The sequence below is a fragment of the Ostrinia nubilalis genome, chromosome 13 (assembly GCF_963855985.1).
Source record: "Ostrinia nubilalis chromosome 13, ilOstNubi1.1, whole genome shotgun sequence".
Classification (NCBI taxonomy): Eukaryota; Metazoa; Arthropoda; class Insecta; order Lepidoptera; family Crambidae; genus Ostrinia; species Ostrinia nubilalis.
The window spans coordinates 13,124,585-13,141,501 of record NC_087100.1 but is presented as its reverse complement, the minus strand read 5'-3'; the positions used below and the strand labels follow the sequence as shown (position 1 = coordinate 13,141,501).

At 36.3% G+C, this 16,917-nt stretch overlaps 1 protein-coding gene across 1 annotated transcript in view; it reads left to right on the top strand.

The window, feature by feature from the left end:
- Positions 1-16,917, top strand: part of LOC135077256 (uncharacterized) — a 69,662-nt gene that overhangs the window by 32,881 nt on the left and 19,864 nt on the right. The gene's annotated exons all lie outside the window — the stretch shown is intronic.

Below are 16,917 nucleotides of genomic sequence, written 5' to 3'. Positions count from 1 at the left end.
TTTATCTCTAAAAAGTAATGAAATCTAGACAAAGTCGTGCCAAGTCTATGGTTCCTTACTGCGATTTCTTTATTATTTATAGTTAATGTTGTGTGACTTGGCCGTTGAAGGGTACAAAACCAGGTGCTCCGTGACACCATTGCACCAGGCTTGATAAAGCTGCGTATTTCAATAATACTTATGTATAGGCGAGCCAGAAACAAACAGACTGACAGACGGCCAAGTCACACAACATTAACTATAAATAATAAAGAAATCGCAGTAAGGAACCATAGACTTGGCACGACTTTGTCTAGATTTCATTACTTTTTAGAGATAAACAACAGCTCCATCGAGACTTGGCTAGTTTTTTACAGAATGTTTTTGGTGGGATTTCACTTCTTTTTGTAGAAAGTGGCATAATTACGTATACGTCGTCTTTTAATATTATCGACATTTTTTTAACGATAAACACAATTTACACAAATAAACTCAAAACGACCTTTAAAATGGTCAACGAATCAGATCAAATTGTTTTAATAACTTAACCTTAGCAAACCTCACGATATAATAAACGAAATCAATAAAATGCAAATTACACAATATTCAACTTAATCGACGGGGGGGTCTAGAAAGGAAAAAAAATCTGGACAACGCGGTGCAGAAAATCGACGCTCAAAGTGCTAGCGCCATCTAGCGGTGAGCGGTACAGGCGAACACCACGGTGTGTGGCGCTAGGAGTATTGATTATTTATAAATGTGGTGTTACTCCAGATCTTCGATTATCCTAGTTTTTATAGTTTTCCCTTTATGTGGCCATTAAACCCTAACTCTGTACCAAATTTCAGCTCTGTGAGTTTATGGGAAGTACTAGTTCTATTTTGATGATCATCAGTGAGTGAGTGTCATAAATGCGAAACTTTGCTTTCGCTTAACTTTGGAACTAAATGACCTACAGACATGAAATTTTGGATTTTAAGTATGTGATTATAGCTTACTAGATGACGAAAATTTCTGCGTTCTAGTCTTATCCAGAGGTTCTCAAATAGGGGCCTGAAAATGCGGCGAAATGGTTCCAGTAAAGATGGTACGGCAGTGTTTGCTTCGCGCTCGACTTGGCGGGGGCACTGCCGTGCCCCCAGATAGTTATAATAATACAGTTAAAAATATGATTATATGAAACTATAGCACGAAAAATATAGTTTTTGCTCACCTTTTGGCATATGGCATTTTGAATAATAGAAATGATTTCAGGGCCCATTTCACTACACTGATAGTATCGGGAATCTTCATTTATTTAACAGAAGAACATGAAAAGAACACAAATATCATTGATTTTAATACAGTAAGAAAGTAATAATTAACGATTAGTTATTAATAAATTAATTAAGAAACATGTTAAGTTAAAAACTGTTTACATACCAATCGGATCCTAGGAGGATGTTTATCAAAACAACAGTCAAATCGCACGATGTGTCTCAAGTCCATACAACACATGCCATGGTCATCAGATGAGGCAGATAGCAATCCAAGAACGAAAGCCAGGTCACAGAGAAATGTTGATAAAAAGAACTCGGGAGACAGACAGATAAACGCGTAAACGCAATAAAAACAAACAGAACAAACAAGACGGAAGTGAGTGACAGATTGAAATCTGATAGCGACTGACGTTTAGTCTATGGTTCATCTTTTTTTTTTATTTGACGCCATCCACCATCTTGTGTATCCATTTGAGAATGATAATTCATGAATAGTTTTTGATTTTGTACGGCTAAATTATATGCTAGATAGAGTTATTTATATTTTTCCCATAATCAGTAGATTTTTCTTGATTTTTGATATGGCGTACAACCTGCGGGCCGAAATTGGGACAACTCCTTTAATGAAAATATCCGAAAGATAAAAAGAAATGGCATTGCCACGATTAACACGCTATAAAACACTAAAATAAAATTAAAATCCACTGAAATATTATTGAATCATAATATTACTAACCGTATTTGTAATATTTTTTTTAATACATACTAGAATGATTAAAAAAAACTTAGGAAATTGTTATTCATATCACGTAGCTTGCGTAATTTCTATTTTTACCGCGTTTTCGTTTAGCACGTGCAAACAGCGTTGAATTATTTTTTAATTGTTAAATAAGAATGCGGGTGATAAAATCGCTTTCGTATAATATCAAGTTTGTTCAGGTGACTTGTTTTTGTATGTCTGAACACAATTCACGTTAATACAACAAGTCCATTTCCAAGTTATCGTCGCTCACTGTGAAACTATTAATCATTTCAACAGTTTTGTTTTTTGTTAAGATTTCAACAACTATTTATAGTTGCTAATAATATTTAATAAATAAATGCGAAAGTAGCTGTATTTTTGTAACCGTTGCAGCATTTTCAATATTTTTTTGTTTAGAAGATGAGTTAATTACATTAGCAACTTAAAAAGTGAAATATAGACTGAAAGTTTGTACACAATTTTGTTTGTAGGCATAGAGTATTATGAAAATTCATATTTATAATGTTGGCAAGAAGTAAAAAAGTTCTAAAATCAAAGGTACCAGGAAGGCACTGGATGCAGGCTGCCACCAACCGGCCATTGTGGAAATCACTGGGGGAGGCCTATGTTCAGCAGTGGACGTCCTATGGCTGAAAATGATGATGATGGTGATGATGTCTTTCAAAATAATTGTAACCGTTGCAAATCATTTCATACTGTCATGATAGTATGAGTGATATCTGAGCACCCAGGTGTTGTCGAGTCTACTGTTTCACTCATGAATGGCATTGACGAGAGTGCACACGCGATGTTATGCGTTCGCGCATCGGTTCGACGAAGTGTCGTATTACCATTCCGACGCCCGTTGTTTGTTGTTGTTTATTGTTTACATTCCGCATAGTTATGTGGATATTTTGATACATGTAAATGAAGAAGGTGGGGGGAAACGTGTTGATTACATTTTCTTAGAGGAAATGAGGAGGTCCGTAAACGAATTAAAGTCGCTGACATAGCCCTACAGATAAGCAAGTTGAAGTGGCAATGGGCAGGGTACATATGGTACATACTCGTACATGGTACGCAGAACTGACGGCCAATGGGGCAGCAAGGTCCAGAAGTGTAAGCCACGTACCGGAACGCGCAGCGTAGGACGTTCACCCACAAGGTGGAACGACGGTCTCATAAACGTAGCAGGATGGCGCTGGATGCAGGCCGCTACCAACTGCAAATCATTGAGGGAAGGCTTATGTTCAGTAGTGAACGTCCTATGACTGAAATGATGATGATGATGATGGATGGCACATTCGTAGGCCACTCTGGCCACTTAGCAGATGTAAACGTAATTTGGTGAAGCTATACAGGCTCTTATGCGTATGGAATGCAAGGTCTGATGTCCAAAAATGCTGTTCCATTCATCTGGACGTGCGTCGTTGACATTAACCGCTTGACCATTAATTAAAATAATTAAATCATACAAAAATAGTCTTAGTCTGTGCTTGGAGGTTGACTCACGGCAATTAGTCAACTTTGTTTTCAAAGTGGCTCCATCACCGAGACTAATTTTAGACAACCTTTAGTCCGAACTGTATGGGTCAGGCTTGTTTGGCATAAATATTCATAAATTGAATTTTATGTGTTTCTCAGTTTTGTGAAATGATGTCTGTCAACTAAATTCAGTTTTCACTTTAGTGATTTAGTCTCAAACACAGATTGGGTGGAATTCAATATCTAGAGTTAGACGTTAGACTAATCACGGGACAGATTATCTTGTTTTAGCGTTGTTTCGTAAACGGGACTTATATTTTTTGATGCAATATTTTACTACACCCACTCACGCCTGTATTGACAAACGATGCTTACTTAAAGTGAAGCAGTAAATCGAACGCACAGCGTTGAATGGAGCTAGGTGGTTGGTTCGTGTGTCACGAGCACTGTGAGACCTCATAGTAAAGTTTGTGAATACGAGCGTCAATCTCGGCTCAAATTGGACTAGCCGTCTAGTATAGCCGTCGCCGTGTGAGACGTGTGAGGTCAGGTAATTGCGGACTGGGTGATGCGGGTTGCCCTCACTGAATCATGATCATGAATCATATGCGCCCTTGAATGATACATAGAGAACAGTTCGTTCTTCTAGAGAAGTATTTTTATACCATTTAAACACAGATACCCATATACCTACCACACTTTCGGCTCAATTAACTGAACGCATTAGTGATTAGTGGATCTGTCACTGCTCAAGATGTAGGTATAGACTCGTTCTCTTCGAGATGTGGTATGAAGCATTTGAATTCAGAAAATAAAAGGAAAACAACAAAAATGGTTTTTAGTGGAGAATGTTGAAAATTGCGGGAGCCAAATAGTCATTTGACTAATTTCAAGCCTCGAATTTGCGCAAAACTGACTCGTTAAACTTGAAAGATGTTATTTTATTTGAACGCTGGTAATAATGTAAATATTTACGTCTCCCAAAGCAAATCTAATTGGTTCCGTCCCAAAATAACCCAAAGGAAGCGCCCTCATATTGCGAGTCGTAATACTGATCGCGTTTAATATCCCGTAGGAGAGTCCCCGGTTCCGATATTGTTTGTAATGCGACCCTGTAGTTTGCCCCCTAGCCCCTAGGCTATATTATGTCATAATATTTTATAGTATTACTAGCTGTGCGGGTTGTGCCCGCGACTTAGTACGCGTGAAAATGGCTTGAATATTTCCCGTTTTTGCAACATTTTTCTTTACTGCTCCGCCCCTATTGGCTGTAGGGTGATGTTATGTAGTCTAAAGCCTTCCTCGATAAATGGACTATTCAACAAAAATAATCTTTCAAATCGAACCAGTAGTTCCTGGACATTTTTACACTAACAAATTCAAACTTTCATTACTTAGTAACTTTCACTTCTAGTTCTAGCATTACTGTTATTAGACTACCTGTCCAGTCCATTGACATGTTAAAGCATTTAACTTTCAATCAATCTAAGCTTATCTGAAACTTATATCATTTGAAATATTTTAAATTACTGCTGCTACTGACAATTTTTTGTATTTATTTGTAAGCCAAGTTCAAGTAACAGATTGTAATTTCTTGAAGCGACTTCGTTCGTGTGTTATTATAAATCATTATAATCTACTATCTTCCCTCATTTTTAGAAATCAAAGATTTAATAATTAAATTATGTATGTGCAAAGATGTAATACCTATGTGTGGTACCTACCTAACACATAAGACATTATTATACGTATTATGTTCTTAGAAGTATAACATTAACATGTACTTTTGGAACTGGAGAAATGTCAGATATTTAATAATTGGCCAGGGTATGTCAATGTCACGTTCTTTTTATCTTTGTTTGCGAATTAGGTTATGCCTCAGGCCACAAATAAATAAAGAGAAGACGTTTGATATGTGTGGCATTTCCCAATTATTGCTTTGTTAACAAGTAAAGGTCGGCAATATTAGGATGTATGTGTACTGAATTTGTGGTTCATTAAATAGCTCTTTAAGTATATCTAAATTATTAACAAAGTAGTGTCTTTAATGTTTTTAAATATGCTATTTTTATATGGTCTGTAATGGCACAAAAGTACTTGCATAATTAAAATAAGACTAAGACCCGTAACATGAATCTGGACAGCATAGCAACATTTAATTAATCACTATTTTTTATGTATTAATGTTGCCATGCTGTCCAGGCTCATGTTACTAATCTTCAGCGACGAAAATATTTTAACTTGGAATGGAAACACTATGTTGTGTTAAATAAACATGTTAAAGTATTTTCGAACCTGACGTTTAGGTTCCTAGAAGCAGTGTGTTATTTTGCCATAACTTTCAAAGTTCCCGAATATTTGTTGATCGACGTCACGTATTGTTTCAATTACTTATTGTTGACAGGTATTAAACATTTTTGTGCCAACTAAGCGGCAGCAAAGACGCCATTTTGGCTGTCACAAGCAACTGGTGAAATCCATTCTAATATTATATTAATGCCTAAGGCCCGTTTTCCACCAAGGCAGAGGAGCAGAGCAGAGAAGTGTTTTGAAAACCAATTAGATTTACGGGATTATTCCCACATCTCGTTCCCACCGCTGCAACTCCTGTGTAGCCAGGATCTACAGCTTGACCGCCAATAAAAACCCAACCAACCAACCTGTCATTGGACCCGCAACGAAATTAATCAGAAGAACATAGGAGAAGTTCGAAGTTAAGGTTCGACTTCCCTCCGTTGCAAAGCGGATTTTTTATTTATTAGAAGCGGAAACAATTAGATTCATTATTTCCATTTCTCTTCTCCGCTCCGCACAGCTCCGCTCAGCGCCGCGCTGCCGCCGCTGTCAAATTCTATAGATTTTTTTTCCGTCCAATACTTCTCCACTCATCTCCGCTCTGCTCCACTTTGGTGGAAACCGGGTTTGATTCGCGTTTACGTAATCAATTTTCGTCTGCTCAATTTGGTTAGGGCTTGTTATAGTGCCTACCTTACCAACACACAATATACCACTTTGTAAGCTAATATATCGCCAGTTTGGAGTAAGGTAAGATTCCGCGTGAAGTTCACTTCCATCTTTAGACTTATCATCAATTTCCATCAGGTTTTCACCCTTGTGGTTAAAAATAGTAGTGTCACTTATTTTCATTATCGATGTTTTTAACTTGTTATTGACCTGCGACTGGCAGTCCTCCGTAAAGATATTAAAAGAAGCTTGTTTTTGATCCTTGTCCATAATAATGATAATGGCTCACGTACTCTTGAGACTTTTACATTGCTGTTATCAATATTGTGCTATCTTTCGTTGCTTTCTTTGTTGGTGGCAATGTGATATCACCGGCCTTGTATGTGTATGACACGTTTTGAATGTAAGCCATTTATGCTCATGCTCGTTTGTTTTGCTAAAATTTTATCAACGTAAGTAAATAATATGTACTTAGTACAATTTGAGCAAAAATACTTGGGCAACTTTTATGAGCTTTACAATAAAACCATAACTTGATAAAATCTATGATGTCTGCTTTTCTTCTATGTCAAAAAAACTGTTTTTTGGAAACTGATATTTTATTAGTCGTATGAGCTATAGATAATATAATTAGAAATCTTTCAAAGGCTTAGCTATTAATTTGTTTACAATTGGACTGAACTAATTGTATTAAAGATATGGTCTTGATTGTCACTGATACAGATACAGGTATCCAGATATCAAAGATAACATTTAAATGGATTATTCAGTCAAAGTCACTGACAACTGATAAGAATCCAACTTTCCCTTTGAATTTTGTGATAAGATTGTCAACTGACACTTACAGATAAATCAATATCACCGGCGAATTATCTTCTATCATTGTGCTTAATAATTTCTAATAGATTTCGATATTTTTTCACGAACTGAAACTTTCTGCATCAAATACTTACTCATTTAAAAAAAATGGCTTACGAGTTACATTTAAACTGACACTATGCATTTTAAGTCTAGATAATTCCCCTGACTGATAAAAAGTCACAAACGCGTTGAAAAGTGGTTTAAAATGACATTTCCAGACTGAACGAACGTCACTGCGGCGAGTGTAGGATATGTACACTCTCCGTGCTGGCCAGATGGGTTGCATTATAGGCCCGGATAATATGATTAGTCTCTTTTAATCAACATCTATCTATCTATCTATCTATCTATATAAATAAAAATGAATTGCTGTTCATTAGTCTAATTAAAACTCGAGAACGGCTGGGCCGAATGAGCTGATTTTGTTGTTTTAAAATGTTTGTCCTGGGTAGGTCTAAACCGTGAGCAAATAAGGAAAAATTGCGATGGCTTATTTATTGCCTTTAAGGCGGAACAGAGTTCGCCAGGTCAGCTAGTATTAAATAATACGAGAAATGTGTGTTGACCTATCCTTTCTTCTAAACTAAGCAGCCCTAATCTCCCTGTCCTTTAACGACCCCTATCATAAATAACGACGGATGCACTATCGAATTACCTCGTTACATTTTCAACATCATCATAGTGGGATGGGTTCGTTCACGCGTCGTAAACAACAAATTTAGGTGGTCGGTCGTCAAATTGAACTTGTTTATGAAGATACACAGAGCGTTCTTAGTGCACTTTGCGCTAAGATCAATATTTTTGAACGAATCCGTGCTAAAATCACCAAAATCAATATTGTTTAACTTAAGACGTGTGAAATATTAAGAATTAATATCGCGTAGGTTTTCGCGTGGACTGCACCGTAACAAGTTAAATAAAAGCTTGTAAAAATATTAGCTTTGATAGTCACAAAGCACATCAGACATTTTTGTTATCACGGTCGTTTGTTGTACCTACAAAATTATTGTTTGTTCATAATCAAGTTCGTAATTTTTGCGCTAATAGAGCTTGCGCATCAGTTGTTGCCTGTTGTCTAATGGATGAACGGCTTTATCTTGCGAGTGATCTGCAAAATTAACTACCTACCATAAGGTTAATTTTTGCAAGAAGTATCTCACCTTACGCCATAAGTGAAATACCTAACAGTATTCCAGGCCATATGATAATACCCGTTCTAACTATAGCTTCTCAACTCTGTGTAAATCCGGTTAAGGTTGAAACTTGTTTGAACTTCAGGTATGCACAACACAAGTTATTTTGAGCCGTGATCAACTCTTTACGCGAATTGATCGAGATCGAGTTTATGCACATTAATAAGTCGGCCCCAAGAACTGTAGAGCAAATGAGTAAATAACATGGATAGAGTAAAATAAATTCCAAGACTTGTTTTTTAAAAACAGTGACTGAGTTAAGAAATTATGAAGTTATTTTAAAATGCTATGGTGAAGCTCTTGGTCTACATTCTCAAAATTATAAAATGAACAGGTATTAGTATTAAGTAACCATTTATATGTATATTGCACGCCATCTGCTTGGCAAATTGTAGCTGAACAATTTTACGTTTAAAGGACATTGTCAGAAACCGCCTTAGATTCCTGGGCACAGCAGTAAAGTATCAAAATTAATCTCTTACTTTTTGAATACTTAAATATTAATTAGATTGTAACGGATACTTGAGGATTAGAAAATGAAATAATAAAAGTCTTTTATATGTATTCCATAATACTATGACGACATCCGGACATTTTAGGGCGTGGCCTGCTCCATATCCTATGAAGTTCCATAATTTGTGTCGATAAAATCTATGTAAAATCGGCACAAGGCAATGCCGTACTTCATTGTTAGGAATCCATGTAATAGTGATGTTGACTGCGGTCATCATAGACAATAAGATACCGATCTTGTAAATAAAATAAATCGTCCATATTGCTACAGTATGACTAGATTTTAATTAAAAGTTAAAAATATATTGCACGATACTACAAGAAGCTATCTAATGTGTCCAACTGGTCGAAGGTTATGAATAAAATAAAAAAGAATTGTGATCATAACACTGATATAGACAATGACAACAATATGGGATCATCTTTAATATATCTGTAACAGTTTCAAAATCCGATGAAAAATCCAATGCCGCTTAAAGTGAGAGAAATGTCTAAAGTTCTAATAGAATTGAAAGTTTTATTCGCTCAAAATGCTTATAACAATAATTGGTAATACATTTCAAATATTAAGTACCTTTATAATGTATCGATAGAACCAAAATGATGTCCTCTCAGCTTGGAAAGGGAAAACCCAGGATTGGGGGAGCGCTCCAGGCAATGTTCAGAACATTTCATAGGTAGTAGTAAATAATATTTATTTTATTATTAAAATTGAATATTTTGATATTGATAAAATTGAATATATCTTTCGATTCAAATACCGAATATTTTTCAATCGATAATAATTATCGAGAATTGTTAATAATATTCAATTAAAAGTTGTTCAATCCCTAGTCATGCATAGACTAAGACGGTAACCATGGAGATAGTTAGTTTGGTAAGTCACGTGTTAAATGTCAAGAGTGGAAAGTAAACATAGGATTCATGTTATTTATTTACGTGCAAAATGTAAGTAAGTAAATCATAAAAGTGGAACGCCGAGCTATTTCCAAAACCCGTCCAATATTATAATACAATTTGGCTGCGACAACTACAAATACAGAACATCTCCCAAATCGATGTGCATAAAATAATATAAACAATACTAGAAAGTAAGAGGTTATGATAACAATATTGCTATCAATAAGTTTATAGAATTGGTCCGCCAGGAATAATTGTTCTTACATAAAGATTTGTGTCATTTAGAACCTAGAAAGTATTTTTTCGGCACTGTTGATCTAACGGCGAACAATGTATGGAGAACGAACATTGTCCTTTAAGATCCATCAATGTATGATATGTACCTACAATTCGTTCGTTCGTTTCAGCCGAAAGACGTACACTGCTGGACAAAGGCCTCCCCCAAGGATTTCCACAAAGACCGGTCCTGCGCCGCTTGCATCCAGGTACTTCCCGCGACCTTCACCTTTACCTACCTGTACCTACAATTGCAATAAACTAATTTGATTTGATTTGATTTTGATTTGATTCTACATCACAACTCTGGGCCTATTATCTTATCAACTGATGGGAAGTGATCTTCTTCTTGTCGTATCGACAACAAACCTTGTACAGTGTCAGCCAAAACTCCGCTACAAGAGTGGCGTTGTCAGTAGCATTGATTAAATCTTTCTGTGTGTGTAGTAGTTTGGGCATGCAGGGCACGACATCATGTGCTTCATCGACTGGGGAACAAAACCGCACTTGCACTCCAAGTTTGAGCCATCCAAGAATCCCGATCTGAACAGATTGTCCTTACTACGGACGACCGACGGAAGTGATGATCAAATCCGAAGGTGGAAGCGAGATTCACCCGGAATTCTCAACCACTGAGGAACTGGCTAAGTGGTTTCCACGTGAATGAACGACAACAATTTTTTTGATCTTCTGTAAAAAAAGATAATGAACCTTTTTGTGGAAATTCCTTACGTCAAAAAAATAAATAATCGGATAAAAACCAAAAGCCAATGACTGCAATGACCCAGTCGTACTCGATCGTCGAGGGTTCAACACCCGCCTTATGGTTTGTTGCGATACTCGTATGTGCCGAAATTCCCCGAATTAAAAACTAAACTAAAAGATAAGGATAAAGGTATTTTGTAACTCCTATGGTTCAGGCAAAATAGTGTGTTCTTCAGTAACTCAATTGTATCATATTTTTATTACTAATACTGCACCAAATAACAATAACAGACGACAGTAAATGCACTGTTTTTTGTTAACCTTGAAACCGGTTTTTTGTCATAAGTCACGCAACTTGGTAAACATCGCACAAGAAAACGCAAAAAAAGTCCTAAATACATAACATGTTATGTTTTTCTTCGAGTTCTTATTGACTAGCATGTTTTCCCGTACTGACAAGTTAAGGGTCAAGCGATCACAACACCCATTGATATGATCAACACCAGAAGAATTGCGGTGTGAAACATGATTTTTAAAAGCTACAATAGTAAGAACGGTGAAGGTGTCAGACTGGCCGACTCGTTATCCGAGAAACGCATGTTCGATTTCCACCGCTGCTGGATTATTGTGACATGGTGAACCCACCCGTAACATAAGCATATTTAGCTTACCACCAGGGGTTAACGATTAAAAAAGACTGTGGCACCTTATACAGTTGTAATACGTACACATATTACAACAATAAATTATTATCATGGACGTAATATAAAGGTTAGTAATTAAATCATCAAAATCATAAAGGTTAGTACCTAATTAGTAGTCAAATCGTGACGCACAAAGAGTTCAAACAATCGAGTATAGGATCAAAAATGAAGCCTTACTTAGAATCCGAAGGTCCCAACGAACCAAGGCCCAATGTAATGTTCCGTACTGTTATATTACACGAAGATTAAGTAGGTTCCTTAATAACAAAATAATGCTAAGTGAAAGAAAGTTAAATCCTTATCTTGCTTAATAAATAAACAAATTAAATACTAAACCAAAAGTACTGTTTTAACCACACCTCCCAGGCTATGATGCGCACCATGATACTCTCTTATCGACAAATGAATAACGATAAACTGAGATAAACGTTTATAGTTTATCGTGGCGCGCATCCTAGGTCTAGCAAGCTCTTAGCCTGCATCTCACCTGATAGAAAGTGATGATCAGCCCAAAAGTGGAATTGAGCTTACTTATTTGATGTCGCGACAGCTTACTTACTAAGCGAAGTCTCATATCATTTCAACGAATCAATACAAGATCTTCATTCAATACAAATACAAAGTCGTCAGTCTATCTTAAACTCAAATACGCGTACCTATGCGTGGTGGTGGTTCTACCGTATACGCGTATTTTTTTCAGCAAAGCTCAAACCGGCGTAAGTCCCGTTGGCGGCCCTCCAAGGCTATGGGAGGTTCCGAAGGACAACGTCCTCTTTGCAAATACGTAATGGAGGACCGTAATTGATTGCTACATTAGGAACAAAGAGCTTTCTGTAGATATAAGATTAAGGACTTGACAATTCACTAGTGTTGAGATAGTTTTTGGCTAAATCGTAGAAGTGACCATTAAGGCACTCCGTAGACAGACTTTTTGTTCGACCATACTATCGGTTGACAAAAAGTACCTGCGGGGTGTCTTACTAATAATGTGTATAATAAGATTAATTTGAAATGTAATGACGTAATGTTCGATTTTTAACATGAGATTAAGATTTTATTGAGACTTGACCAAAAACACCGCTTTTAAGTTATACCACAAAACATAGAGTCATCTAGGTATTATCTCTTCCCAATATTGTTTCCGTATTTTCGGGTCCATCTGCCGTGTCACTCATATCTTAATATATGAGTGATAGAGATGGATAGATCAGAAAATGGACGCGGGTTTCATAACCTAACAAAGTTGGCCTATTATGGTGTTCGAATCAAATGATAAGATCAAACACTAACAAACTTTTATGTTCCTAGAGGTAATCGCTTGGCTGCCCTCCAAGGTTTGTAATGACAGGTTGAAGGACAACGAACCGATACTACCTCAGATCATATGATCTGAGGATACTACTAATGACTACTTACTAAGACTACTCGAATAGATTGTCCTCAAGCGAGTACATTTTCCGGATATTGACCGGACTACATACACACTAAAATGCAATAAAAGATTGAGTATCGCCTATTTGTTTCCTTGCCTTAAATCGGTTTATTTTCACCACCAGTCCCTAATTTTTAAGTAAACCCTAATGAAAACAATGTTATCGAAGGGGTCACTTAAAATTTTGGTATTGATGGTGAAAACGGGCATAAGTCTTTCTGTGATAGGCTGAATACAGGAGAAGCCGGTAGCAAAATATCGTTTATTATAAATACGGTACTAAATAGCACTTTTAGCTTAGTGAAGTGAAGGGTTAGAACCGCCGAGTAAAAATGATTTATTATGTACAACAGCACTCCCGTTGTACATAAATCATTTTTTACTTGCTCCACCATTATTCTTGGTATTCTAATGGAAAATTAAAACGAACAAAGAGGGTATTTCAAAAGATTAATTATAATGATAATGTAATCAGGTCTGCGCAGCGCTTCCTGGCGGTTACATAGACTAAACTGATTTTAGTAAAATGTAATTTCCTCCTAGCTCAGCGGGAGTAATACGTTTACGTTGGTAGAACATGTTTTAATGAACGTTTCTGTTGAATTAGACGCTGATTGAAATCATTATCAGCTTGTGATTGAACAAACAAATCGTCTAGGCAAATTAATTAAGATGTAGACAAAACAAGGAATAATAAATTATTACGATAGTACATATCGGGATGTACTATAATTGTGATTTGCATTCGAAATTACACAAATCTTTTACGAATCCTTTTATTCTTGTGTGGATCCTTCCTATATCTTCAAATCTTCCGCAATTTTATTAGAGGCACGATAAATTGATAAATGTTTTACGACAGCAATTAATAATAAAAATTTATAATAAAAAAACTTAGTAATTAATGATCAAATGGCATTAGCATTGTTTTACAAACTTTTACTTGGCTTGAACTGTCTCGTGAGAAATCAGTATTTGCAGCTCTATTTTATCTGTTCTTTCCACATATCTAACTTTCTACAGGCGTGAAAGGGATGGCTATATTAATAAATCCTAAAACATGGAATTCCCTAAACTCTGATTTTTAATTCGACGGAATTTTGACATTTCAGAAGTGTTGTCAACATTGAAACATTCCCATTATGAATGGAGAGCATTTTCACAAATTAAAAAATAATCCTTTCTTGAATTTAAGGTTTCACTTGAAAATCTAAGGCTTAAAAATGTACTGATCATTTCAAAATGGTTATTTGAATTTTTATTATCATATTTTTGAAGTTACAAAAAAAATTGGGAAATTATTTTTCTATTACTGGACTCCCTGGCCAATAATCCATGGGTTACAAACCTTTTTTATGAAAATCCTTTTGTTAATAAAATCTTAGGTTCATAAAATAACCAATTTAACAAGATGCCAATTTTATAATCCAAGTTGATTATGACGACGATAATGATGATTGATGATCAATACATATTTTCGTTAATGATAATATGTTGTTTTACTGTGTTAAAAACACGTTTTTTTCTATTTAAACTCTAAAATGTACATAATAATTAGTATACATTGAATTGACACAACAAACAATAGTTCATTCTTGTAAGTTGTACTTGATGAAATTTCATTTCATATCATTTATTAATAATTCAAAGCAAAAAAGGCTTATTACATCTGAATTGTCAAAAAATGACAGCTGTCAGAATTCCGTCGAATTAAAAATCGGACTTTAAATATCATTTACTTACCTATTTATTTTTAACATTGGCTCTGATTGTATTATTTATCAAATCCTGTCTATGATTCCAGTTCTATTATAACCACGTCACTAATCTCAGCATCACCTTTGAAATTAATTAAACTGAGCATTCTCCAAATGTCACGTAATTAGTTGTCCTAATTTATGTTCTAATTTCGCCGGAGTGGGGATTAATTTGACATGCAGACGTTCGCTGGTTCAATTTACGTGGCGAACGTGGCTGAGGTGAGAGAGACGATGTCACGAGTGATACTCACCTAGACTAGACCATGATACCTTAAAAGAAAATGAAGAAAATTTGATTTTTTTAATACTTTTTGTCTGCGCCCATCGTTTCAGCCAAATGACGCCCACTGAAGTACAAAGGCCTCCCCCAAGGATTTCCATAGCGACCGCTCCTGCGCGGTAGGTCCAGGTCCTACTTCCTGTCTGTATTATGGTCTGTGCCAATAATAAAAGGAAATTTTTATCCTCCTAAATCGATCCTTAACTTCGAACTCCTTTCTTCTGATCAATTTCTTTCCGGGTTCAATGACAGTTCAACTTTCCCTCGGGACAAACTTTGTCTTCTCTGATTGTGTTTTTATTGGCGGTTAGATGATATCCTGTAGACAGGAATTGCAGCGGTGAGAATAGTGTAGTGTCGTAGTTATACCAAAATTTTTGCAAGTTATTTAAGTCATATTTTTTGAGAAGCTTACGTCTCCAATAATGCACTCTAATGAGCAGAAAATGCAGGAATGATGATGAGTTTTCCAACCATGAACAATCTTAGGCTAGACTAGCTACCTAATAATAGACAAACGGAATTAGAATTGTCCTTCATTCACCTAGTAAAGTTACATCACGCTACATAGGTAGTATTAGACTTGCCAATTACGTTCATATTGTTCGGTAGAAACACCTTCACCTCGTCACATAATAAATAATTCTCGCTACTTCTTTATGTAAATAAACGAGACAATGCCTAGTTAGGCCCTGTTCATGATGTGTCTAAATTCAGGCATATTTTTTTCTACCGTTTTTTCACGCTAACATATTCATAGCATTTTTATCAGAATCAGTAAATAGTTTTCTGATTCTATGAAAGAGCATTTGATTCTTGGTAGAGTCGATATTTTTTATATTTGGATCCGGTTTCAGTCTATGAATTTCATGTTTTATTTAACTATTTTTTATCGTTGTTTCAATAAGTGTAGTGTGAACCTGCCTTTACTCCTATCTGAGTGACGCACGCGCAGCCGATAGCGTTGCGCGTGATGCAATAATACCATTACCCGCGAAAGATGACGATGATAGAGCTTCGGGAGGAAGTCCTGAAGGCTGAAGGTATTGGAAATGTTCGTTCGCTTCAGCCAAATGACGTCCACTGCTGGACAAGGCCTCCCCCAACGATTTCCACAACACCCGGTCCTGCGCCGCCCGCATCCAGGCAGGCAGGAAGGTCGCTGGTTTGGAAATTTATTGGTAAAATACTTTTACAGCTAAAATATAACATGGCTAATCTACTACTACGCTGGATGCGGTCTGCGGTCAGATGAAAGTAATCATACTGTATGATGCGGGCTGCGTAAACTTTGACCTGACCACAGACAGCATTCAGTGTGACAAGTCCTTTATTACTCGTTCGCATGAATGAGGGCTATCGTTTTTTTACCTAACAGTTGGCACCCCTGGCGATTGACAGGACCTTACTCTACAGTGGCGCCATCTTGATGAGTGCAAATGCGATAGTCCTCCTACCACTTTCGCGCTCACCAGCTGGCGCCACTGTCTTCGCTACTAGCAAGTGACAGGACCTTACTCTACAGTGGCGCCAACTGGTGAGCGCTAAAACGATAGCCCTCATTGATGAAAGTATGCTACAATAATAAAACGATAGCCCTCATTTTTAGGTTAGTGATTTGATTGCCGTAACATAGTATCTTAATTAAAATGGCTATGAAATCACGTACTTACCTAGTAATTAAATTTTCATTTGGTAAAAGAATAAGGCAATTTTTATCTATTTTCTATTTACCGGTATTAAACATAATGGCAGATTAATTGATATTCGCCTATGTTATGATGGATTCCTAAAGCGATTTGCGTTAATTTGAATAAACGATTTTCGATATTTTCCAAATTTCATAACAAATACTTGTGTGGGC